Raw genomic sequence first — 9,174 nt, forward strand, 5'->3', positions numbered from 1 at the left:
TAGATGTCTGGCTGCCTCTCCCCATCGTTTGTTTGGAGCCCTGCACTTCTCCTCGTCTCTGTACTATGGGTTGTCAAGGTTTTAGGATGCAACTGGATGGGGCAGCAAGAGAGCCCATACCCGCAGGAGCGGCCCCGCCACCAAGTCAAGGTACTGCTGGAGACCGCGCCCCCCAGAGCCACCAGCATCAGCGCGCACATGGTCCCACAAGTGCACGCACCAGGGAGACAGACCTGTGCTGGACTGCAAGGAGATCCAGCCAGGCCATTCTGAAGCAGACCAGCCCTGGGATTTCTTTGCAGGGAATGATGCTGAAGCTGAAACTCCAGTAATCTGGCCACCTCATGTGAAGAGCTGACTCATTGGAAAAGACTCTGATGCTGGGAGGGATTGGGGGCAGGAGGAGAAGGGGACGACAGAGGATGAGATGGCTGGATGGGATCACGGACTCGATGGACGTGAATCTGAGTGAACTCTGGGAGTTGATGATGGACAGGGAGGCCTGGCGTGCTGCGATTCATGGGGTCGCAAAGAGTCAGACACGACTGAGCGACTGAACTGAACTCCTTTACACAGGTTACACACTTCCCCAGCCCCGAGAAGTGTGTAACCTGGCCCTTCAAGCCCCAAATATCCCACCCCATCTTGTTGATCATCTCTTTTGAAGCATACACAAATGTATAAACAAGAAATTTTCCATTGTTATGACCAAAATAACAATTCAAACATGAGCCTGAAATTCTTCATCTATGAATAAAGATTTCACTCTCTGGTATCTTCAACCAGTATGGTATGAGTCACAACCACAAGCTTTCTGAAGGGGAATTTGGAAGGGTGTTTCAGATGTCTTAACTTGGAAATTCTATTTCCAGTCACCTATCCAAGGCAAATCACCAGATGAATGCACCACATTTGCAAAAGCAACAAATTGGAAAAAACCTAAAGACCCTTTTTTTATAAAATTTTTTTAAAGATTTTTTTATGGACCATTTTTAAAAGTCTTTATTGAATGCGTTACAATATTGCTTTGGTTTTATGTTTTGGATTTTTAGCCATGAGACATGTAGAATCTTAGCTCCCCGACCAGGAATCGAATCCCCTGTGCTGGGAGGTGAAGTCTTAACCACAGGACCACCAGGGAAGTCCCGAAAGATCCTTAAATCAAGGATTAGTTTAAAAATTATAATACTTCCATCCAATGGGATGCTAGTATTAGTTGCTCAGTTGTGTCCGACTGTTTGCGACCCCCTGGACTGTGGCCCTCCAGGATCCTCTGTCCATGGTGTTCCCAGGCAAGAATACTGGAGTGGGTTGCCATTTCCTTCTCCAGGGGATCTTCCTGACCACGGATCAAACCCAGGTCTCCTGAAGTGCAGGTAGATTCTTTACTCTTTGAGCAATGAGGGCATTCCTGTAGGATGCTAGGCAACCATTGAAACTGGTAGGTGGGGAATATAGTTAATAATCCTGTGTTGTATGTTTGAAAGGTCCCAAGAAAGGAGATCTTGAAAATTCTCATTACAGAAAGAAAAATGGCAACTATGTATGATGAGGGATGTTAACCAGACTTATTGTGGGGACCGTGTCACAATAATACAAATATCAAATCATTATGTCGTAACCTGAAACTAGTATAGTTATATGTCAATTATATCTCAACAAAAACCATGTAGTTCTATCTTATTGGATTGTAATTATGTCCACGATATGCTGGCATGCTGATATATTAGTCTGTTATTGGGGAACAATTAGGTACAGATTGTGAGATCAGATCTATGTAAATATTCATATATACACAAAAATATTAGTAAACATTTTTAATACTTTCATGTTTTTACAAATGTTTCCAATGGGCAAATAATCAGGAAAAGGAAAAGCTCTTTATATTTTTGAAAATAAAAGAAAACCACACGCCTTTTCCCTTAGCTAGAAAAACAAATCTTTTTCTTTTTTCATAGGCAAATTTGCTCAAGTGTCTGAGAGATAGTTGTTTTTTTTTAAATCTCCTTTTAACCTACTGGAATGTTCAAACTTATTTTGGAGAAAAGTTCACATATATACAAAAATAGAGAGAATAATACCATGGGCCCCGATGAACATCGTTCACAGTCATCTTTTTTCACCCATTCTCTAAAGGGTTCCTCCTCTCTCTATGCTGAATTATTTTGAGGCTAATCTCTGACATCCTAGTATTTCATCCATAAATGCTTCGTTATATCCCATCCAAAATGCAAGGACTCTTTTGGAAACATAACGATACTATTATTATCACATCAAGACACTTAAGGGCAAAGCTACAGTATCATTAAACACTTAGTGATGCATTTCCCTAGGCCCATTTCTTGCAACTGCTTACTCCTGGGTGACCTCTTATATCCTTAACTTCTTCATTTTTAATGTGGAGAAAATATAAGGTCACTGACAGTAGTAAATGAGAGATTATATTGAAGAGGTTAGTGTAGGAGTCTGGCACATTGTAAGCGTCCTGAACTTGTAGCGACAGGTGACTTGCCATGTTCCCCACTTTCTCTTCTAGGCATTTGCCCTTATTTTATGAATTTCCTATTCATATCTTCTGGCCCTTTTTCTAGTGGGCATTAAGAATAGCAATCCTTATCTTTCTTATTCTTGCTCACATTTTTTTCAGTTTATTCTATGCTTTTCTATTTTACTTACAATTATGGGGGAAAATACGTCCTTCCTTTCCTTTGTTTGGATCCAATATAATATATATCTATATTTTTTCAGTGTTTTATGTTTTTACATTTTTTTTATTTGGTTCATATAAACTTTGAGAGTCACTCACTAAATGAGCCCCATAATCTATTTTCACTAAAAAAGCAAAAATATTGGGTTGGTCAAAAGCTCACTCATGTTTTTTCCTGTAAGATGTTATGTAAAACATCGAACAAATGTCTTGGCCAACCCGTTATAATCACTCTCTGAATTTATGAGCTTATTTTTTATATATGTAAAATCAGGTTTTTCATAAGGTGGAACTACTCTGAACTCAGTTATATACATTAGTCTTGGGTAAACTATATCCACAGTAATACTGATTAGCAGTTGTGTGTAGGACTTCCAGCCCTTTCCACATATTGCACTTAATATTTACTACTCTCTATCAAGAAAGTATTACTGTTACCTGGATTCTAGAGATGGCTCACTGGGCTAATGGAACAGAGAGACTAGCCACCCGGAACCCAGGTTCTCTGCCTCCCAAGCCCCTCTAACACCAGACCAAGGCTCCTTCCTCACTTGCAAAGTGGAAATCCTTAGGGTGCCTCCTCGCAGCGCTGATGATGAGCCATTATGTACAGAGCATGTAGAAAAATGTCTGAAATGTTGTGAGCGCTCCGTAAATGTTACTTATCGCTGTTATCATTAGTGTGGCAACAAAATTAATAACTGTGAAATAACAGTTATAGTAAAAATGACATCACAGTAAAAATAATATGAATTATCACTGGTGTTGTTCAGTCACTGAGTCGTGTCCGACTCTCTTGTGACCCCGTAGACTGTAGCCCACCAGGCTCCTCTGTCCACGGGATTTCCCAGGCAAGAACACTGGAGTGGGGTGCCATGCCCTCTCCAGGGGATCTCTCTGACCCAGAGATGGAACCTGCGCCTTATGCATTGCCAGCTGAGCTACCAGGGAAGCCCATGAATTATTGCAACAATGTAAGAATAATAAAAGCCAGCGTTCACTGAGGTCTCACTAGGCACCAGTTTTACTGGCTGGTTGTCCTGCAATATTGATACTTGGGGTTTTTTTGTTTTTGTTTTTTTACAGAGGAAGAAACTAAAACAGAATACGTGCCTTGAGGGACTAAGAAGTCAGATTTAGCAGATGAACTCAGTAGGTGCGGAGTGTGGTTGGAACCCAGGCAGTATGCGGCGGGGCAATCTTTCAGGAATCACCACCTCAGACCCCTGCCTTGTGGGCATGAAAGCGCAGCCTCCTGGTCCCCATCACAACTCGTGGACAGAGGGCTGCAGGCTTGGAAGCCCGAGGGTTAGAAACTCAGTGGCAGGCTTAGAAAATGGCCCTCTCTCAACCTTTCCCACAGACTAAGAAGGAGGAGACAAAATGGCCTTAAGGTGGAGACCCCGACAGGCTGCGCGGGCACCTGCGAGGGTAAGGATGCTGCGTTCTCAGTCCGGGATGCTGCAGGCTCCCAAACAAGGGGCGCGTTCACTCGGATTCGCCAGCAGAGGGCGCAGTAGCGCCGCGGGGAGATCTTTGATGGCTCCAAGCTGGGGCGTTAACCTCGGTTCCCCCTGTCTCAAGAGAGGAAATGCTTTTCTCTTTCACAAGATCCTTCACCCACGGGGCTACTTTCTTTCCCTCTTGATGTCATCCTGTTACACAGGCAGGAAGTCCTGTTGGCTCAAGACTTGGCTACAGGGAAGACTTCCGCCGCCCTGCGGTCACAGAAGAACAAAGCACTTTGACCCAGAAGTTATGCAACCCAAGACGAGCCAGACTCACCACTTGATACAGCCCGTTGATGGGGGTGAAAGGGGAGCGTGAAAAGGCTGGCTTAAAGCTCAACAGTCAAAAACTGAAGATCATGGCATCTAGTCCCATAACTTCATGGCAAATAGGGGGGAAAGGTGGAAACAGGGACAGATTTTACTTTTTTTAGTCCCCAGAATCTCTGCGGACAATGGTTGAAAAGTGAAAGTGTTAGCTGCTCAGTCAGGTCTGACTCTTTGTGGCCCCATGAACGGTAGCCTTGCCAGGCTCCTCTGTCCATAGGCTTCCCCAGGCAAGAATACTGCAGTGGGTTGCCATGCCCTGACCCAGGGAACAAACTCGCACCTCCTGCATTGGCAGGCAAATTCTTCACTGTCTGAGCCACCAGAAAAGCCTTGCGGATGGTGACTGCAGCCATGAAATTAAAAGTCACTTGCTCCTTGGAAGAAAAGCTATAGTAAACCTTGACAATGTATTAGAAAGCAGAGGTGTGACTTTGCCAACAAAGGTCCGTATAGTCAAAGCTATGGTGTTTCCAGTAGTCATGTATGGATGTGAGTTAGATTATAAGGAAGGCTGAGCACCGAAGAATTGATGCTTTAGAACTGCGATACTGGAGAAGACTCTTGAGAGTCCCTTGGACAGCAAGATCAAACCAGTCAATCCTAAAGGAAACCAACCCTGAATATTCATTGGAAGGACTGATGCTGAAGCTTCAGTACCTTGGCCACCTGATACAAAGAGCTAACTCACTGGAAAAGACCCTGATGCTGGGAAAGACTGAGGGCAGGTAGGGGATGAGAGAGGATGAGATGGTTGGATGGTATCACTGAATCAATGGTCATGAGATTGAGCAAGCTCTGGGAGATAGTGAAGGACAGGGAAGCCTGGTGTGCTGCAGTCTGTGAGGTCACAGAGTCGGGCACAACTGAGTGACTGAACAACACAGTATTTCATTGTGGACAGAGGAGGTCAGGGGTACACAGTCTTCAGGCACAGGCTTTGAGTCCACTGGGACCGCTGGCTCTCACCCCATCCAGCTCTCCTCTGTGGCAGAGCTCAGGTGGGTCTAAGAATGCCACCCCAGCGTCTCCTGCATCAGGAAACTGGAGGCAGGCAGGGAAGAGGAGACAGAGCAAACCACAGCAGGAGCCGCCCCTTGAAACATTTTAGTGCCACCGTTTCAGCTGACGCGAGTGCAGCCCTGTTCCCCACGGCCCCATTCTGCACCTGCATTCAGAAAAGATGCGCTTTCTGCTCTTCCCAGGGGCTGGGAGGTGGGGGCTGGGCAGCCTCCTGGTAAAGACAAGAAAACCACCTGAGGGCCAGTCCTCTGATGAGTCTCCCTGTGGATTCCATTCTCCTGCTCACCCTTCTCCTTCAGTAAAGTCCTGAGGTCCTTGCAGACCAACATCTGCTGTGCTCCTCGGAACAGTCAGATCAGAGCGTCAGAGGTGGGGCATGGCAGTCGTTAATAAGACAGCCTCTGATCAAGACAGCTTAAAATGCAAACCTTCCCAAAGCAGTCGAGAAAGGTGGGAAAACTAAACAACCATGTGCCATATTAAAGCAGCTTGTTTATATCCTGCCAAAGAAGCAAAAAGCTAATTTTTGTGTTTGGTCAGACTGTTCCTGAAAGGCGTGGTGTGGGTCTGACTGCTCGATGCCCAAAAGCCAATAAACAGGCCAAGTTGGTGGAAAGGAAAGTTTGCTTTATTTCAGATGCCAGCAACTTGGGGCTAAGGGCAGACATCTGTCCAAAAGCCAACTCCCCCCGCAGAACTTTTATAGGCTGAGGTTGGGGATACATGCAGAACAGCAGAGTCAGCTTGACAGTCATCTTCAGATTGTCACTGGTGGCCTCACCAGTGTCTTCTTGACTGTTTTAGGTGAAGTTAATCTTCAGTTCCAGGGTCCATTTGTTCCCATTTCTCTGAGGCCAGTTCTTGGATTTGTGGCAGCTTATGTCCTCTGTACAATCTTTTCTTCATGTAGTTAACTTCTCCCATCTGGTGTTTTAGTATCTATAAGACAGCTCACAGGATACAGCCGAGAATATTATCTATAGCCCTTGACAAGAAACTAAAGGTCCTTGACTGTGCTTAATGACTGCCTCATTATTCACTCTCCTCTGACTGTTTCCCTTTGTTTCTGCGTTTCTCATTTCTCTGATTAAATTTATTCTTTGACTAAAGTTTTCCAAGGACAGAGGGGAGGCAGAGGACCTGCTGGGGGAAGGACCATAAGGTCCTGCTCTGTTTCAAGAGTTTGAGTCAATGGTAGACCACAACCAACAGATTATTTACGGAAAAGCAGACACATTCCTGAAAAATCTACCTAAACAGATCGGCAAATGTGCAGGTTTCGGAATCTGTGTTTCCCTTTACAACTCACAGGCAGGAACTGCACTGGCTTTCTCAATTTTGTGGATTTGATTTTTAAAATTAAGAAGAATAAAAGAGCCTCTGGGGAGAGGTGACTCACGAGGGCAAGAGCCAGTGCTCACAGTCTGCTTCCGCCTTCCTCTAGGAGGAAGAAGAGGAGGGTGAGGTTTCAGTTTGACTGTAACAAACACCAGCATCCCTTAGAAGCTGCCTGGGCTTGGCAGGGGAAGAGGGGCAGAGACACAGAGTTTCCATCCTCCGTCACTCAAGGGCCCCAGGAGAATTCTGTTCGAGATGTGTGGCCTCCAGGACTTCGTCCCAACGTCCTGTAACTCTGAGGGCTCCCCAACCCCCATCATCTATTCCAGATGTTGTGGGCTCGTCATCTGTAGAGAAGCCTCTAAGAAGGAAACCAAGGAGGAATTTTCCACTCTCTGAACTTTGCACACATACACACCCTGGATAAATCAACCACAGGAGTGAGCGTGGAAGGAAAGTTTATAACTGTGAAGTGGGATGTAGCGCTGGGGAAAGGTCAGCTGCCTGGGGCCAGCAGGAAGCCTCTGAGTCACTGTGGGGGGCAGGGGGACGGAGGGGGTGCCAGGAGGCACTGAGGAACCAGCCCTGCCACCCACTCCCTGTTGGTCAGACAGCTCCTCGTCGGACCTCGGAGCGTGCCAAGCACTTTCACGTGTGTGTCTACGTCTCAGTCTTTTGGGGAAAGACCAGCCCTCTCTGGACTCTTTGTTTGACATGACTCAACCTTGAGGCTGCCCTTTCTCGGGGACAGATGCATGGTGTTCGAGGGGAGAGACCAAAGGAAGTGGGTTTTGTGGGCGACTTAGTCATTACAGGAATGAACCAGAAGCTAGAGGGGTGTAGCACCTGCGTGTCACCTTGACTGACCTCTTCACCTCTCACTGTAAGGGAGCAGGACCCCGTGGGGCCTTCCCCTGCTTCCTCCGCTTGACCTCCTCGCTGAAGCACCTGGATGACAGTATTTGGTGCAAATTTCCTGAGGTTTTTTGTAGATGTAATAAAAATCTCCCTCTTCAACAAATGGAAAATGTTAACTACTTGACAACCAGCCCCAGGCCTCTTGGAGCCTAAGGACTGATAATGTTTTGTTTTTAAATGTTTATTTTTCTGCTCCAGGTTCTAAGTTGCAGTGGCACATGGAATCCAGTTCCCCGACCAGGGATTGAACCCTGGGGCCCGTGCCCTGGGACTGATGATGCTTGTCCCTATGACATCACCTGCTGCCTCACCATCAGCCAATCAGAATCGTGCTCGAGCTGATCACACATCTGTGATCCTCCTCGCTCATCAGGCTTTTAAAAGGATTTTGTTGAAACCCTCAGGGAGTTCGGGGCTTCTTAGGGCACGAGCCACCCATTCTCCCTGCATGGCCCTGAAATACACCTTTCTCTGCCCAGCCTCCGATGTTTCAGCTTTGTTTGACCTCACTGTGCGCCAGGCGCATGAACTTGTGTTAACATCACCCCTACCTCCAGGCCAGCTTCTGTCCCCTGAGGTTCGCCCAGGCGACATGGGACCCACCCCCAAGGCCGGGGGACACAGCGCCTTTCACCTCACCAAGCCCAGCCGCTGAAATGGGTGAATGCAACCTGCCGTTGTTAACCTTCTGTTTTATGCCCATTGAGTGTGAGCCCTTGTCAGCTGCGTTGCTTCTCTGATGGCTCAGCATTAAAGAATCCACCTGCAATGCAGGGTTCAATCCCTGAGTCAGGGAGAACCCCTGGAGTAGGAAATGAAAACCCGCTTCAGTATTCTTACCAGGGAAATCCCACGGACAGAGGAGCCTGGAGGCTACAGTCCATGGGGTCACAGAGTCGACAGGACTGAGCGACTGCATACAGCCGCACGCACGTTTTGTCAGCTGAAAAATGAACATTCTCAACCCTTTACCGGCCAACCTACATTTCAGGGGCAAAGCCAGTCTAACTGAATTATTTGTCTTTTCACCTTTTGCTTTCTGACAATTTCATTAAAAAATGAGTGGAAATTAAAACCGAAAGTGCTGCAGCTGCTAGTAATAAAATGGAATTTGAGAATTCTTGGGTATTCACAATGGCAGATATTTCACTTGAGGTTTACACTTTGTGATCTTTAGCAGCTTAGAGATGTGTTCAGCTGCTGCGATAAAATATTAAAGGATGCCCCCAAACTAGTGAAAATGCACACATTAAGGACTGCCCACAGGCCAACCCCCTCCAGCCTCTATGATGCTTCATCAGGGCCATACTCTAGTCTCCTTGGCTGCTGTAACAAAATGCTATAGACTGGGAG

This window comes from Ovis canadensis, chromosome 3, assembly GCF_042477335.2.
Source record: "Ovis canadensis isolate MfBH-ARS-UI-01 breed Bighorn chromosome 3, ARS-UI_OviCan_v2, whole genome shotgun sequence".
NCBI lineage: Eukaryota > Metazoa > Chordata > Mammalia > Artiodactyla > Bovidae > Ovis > Ovis canadensis.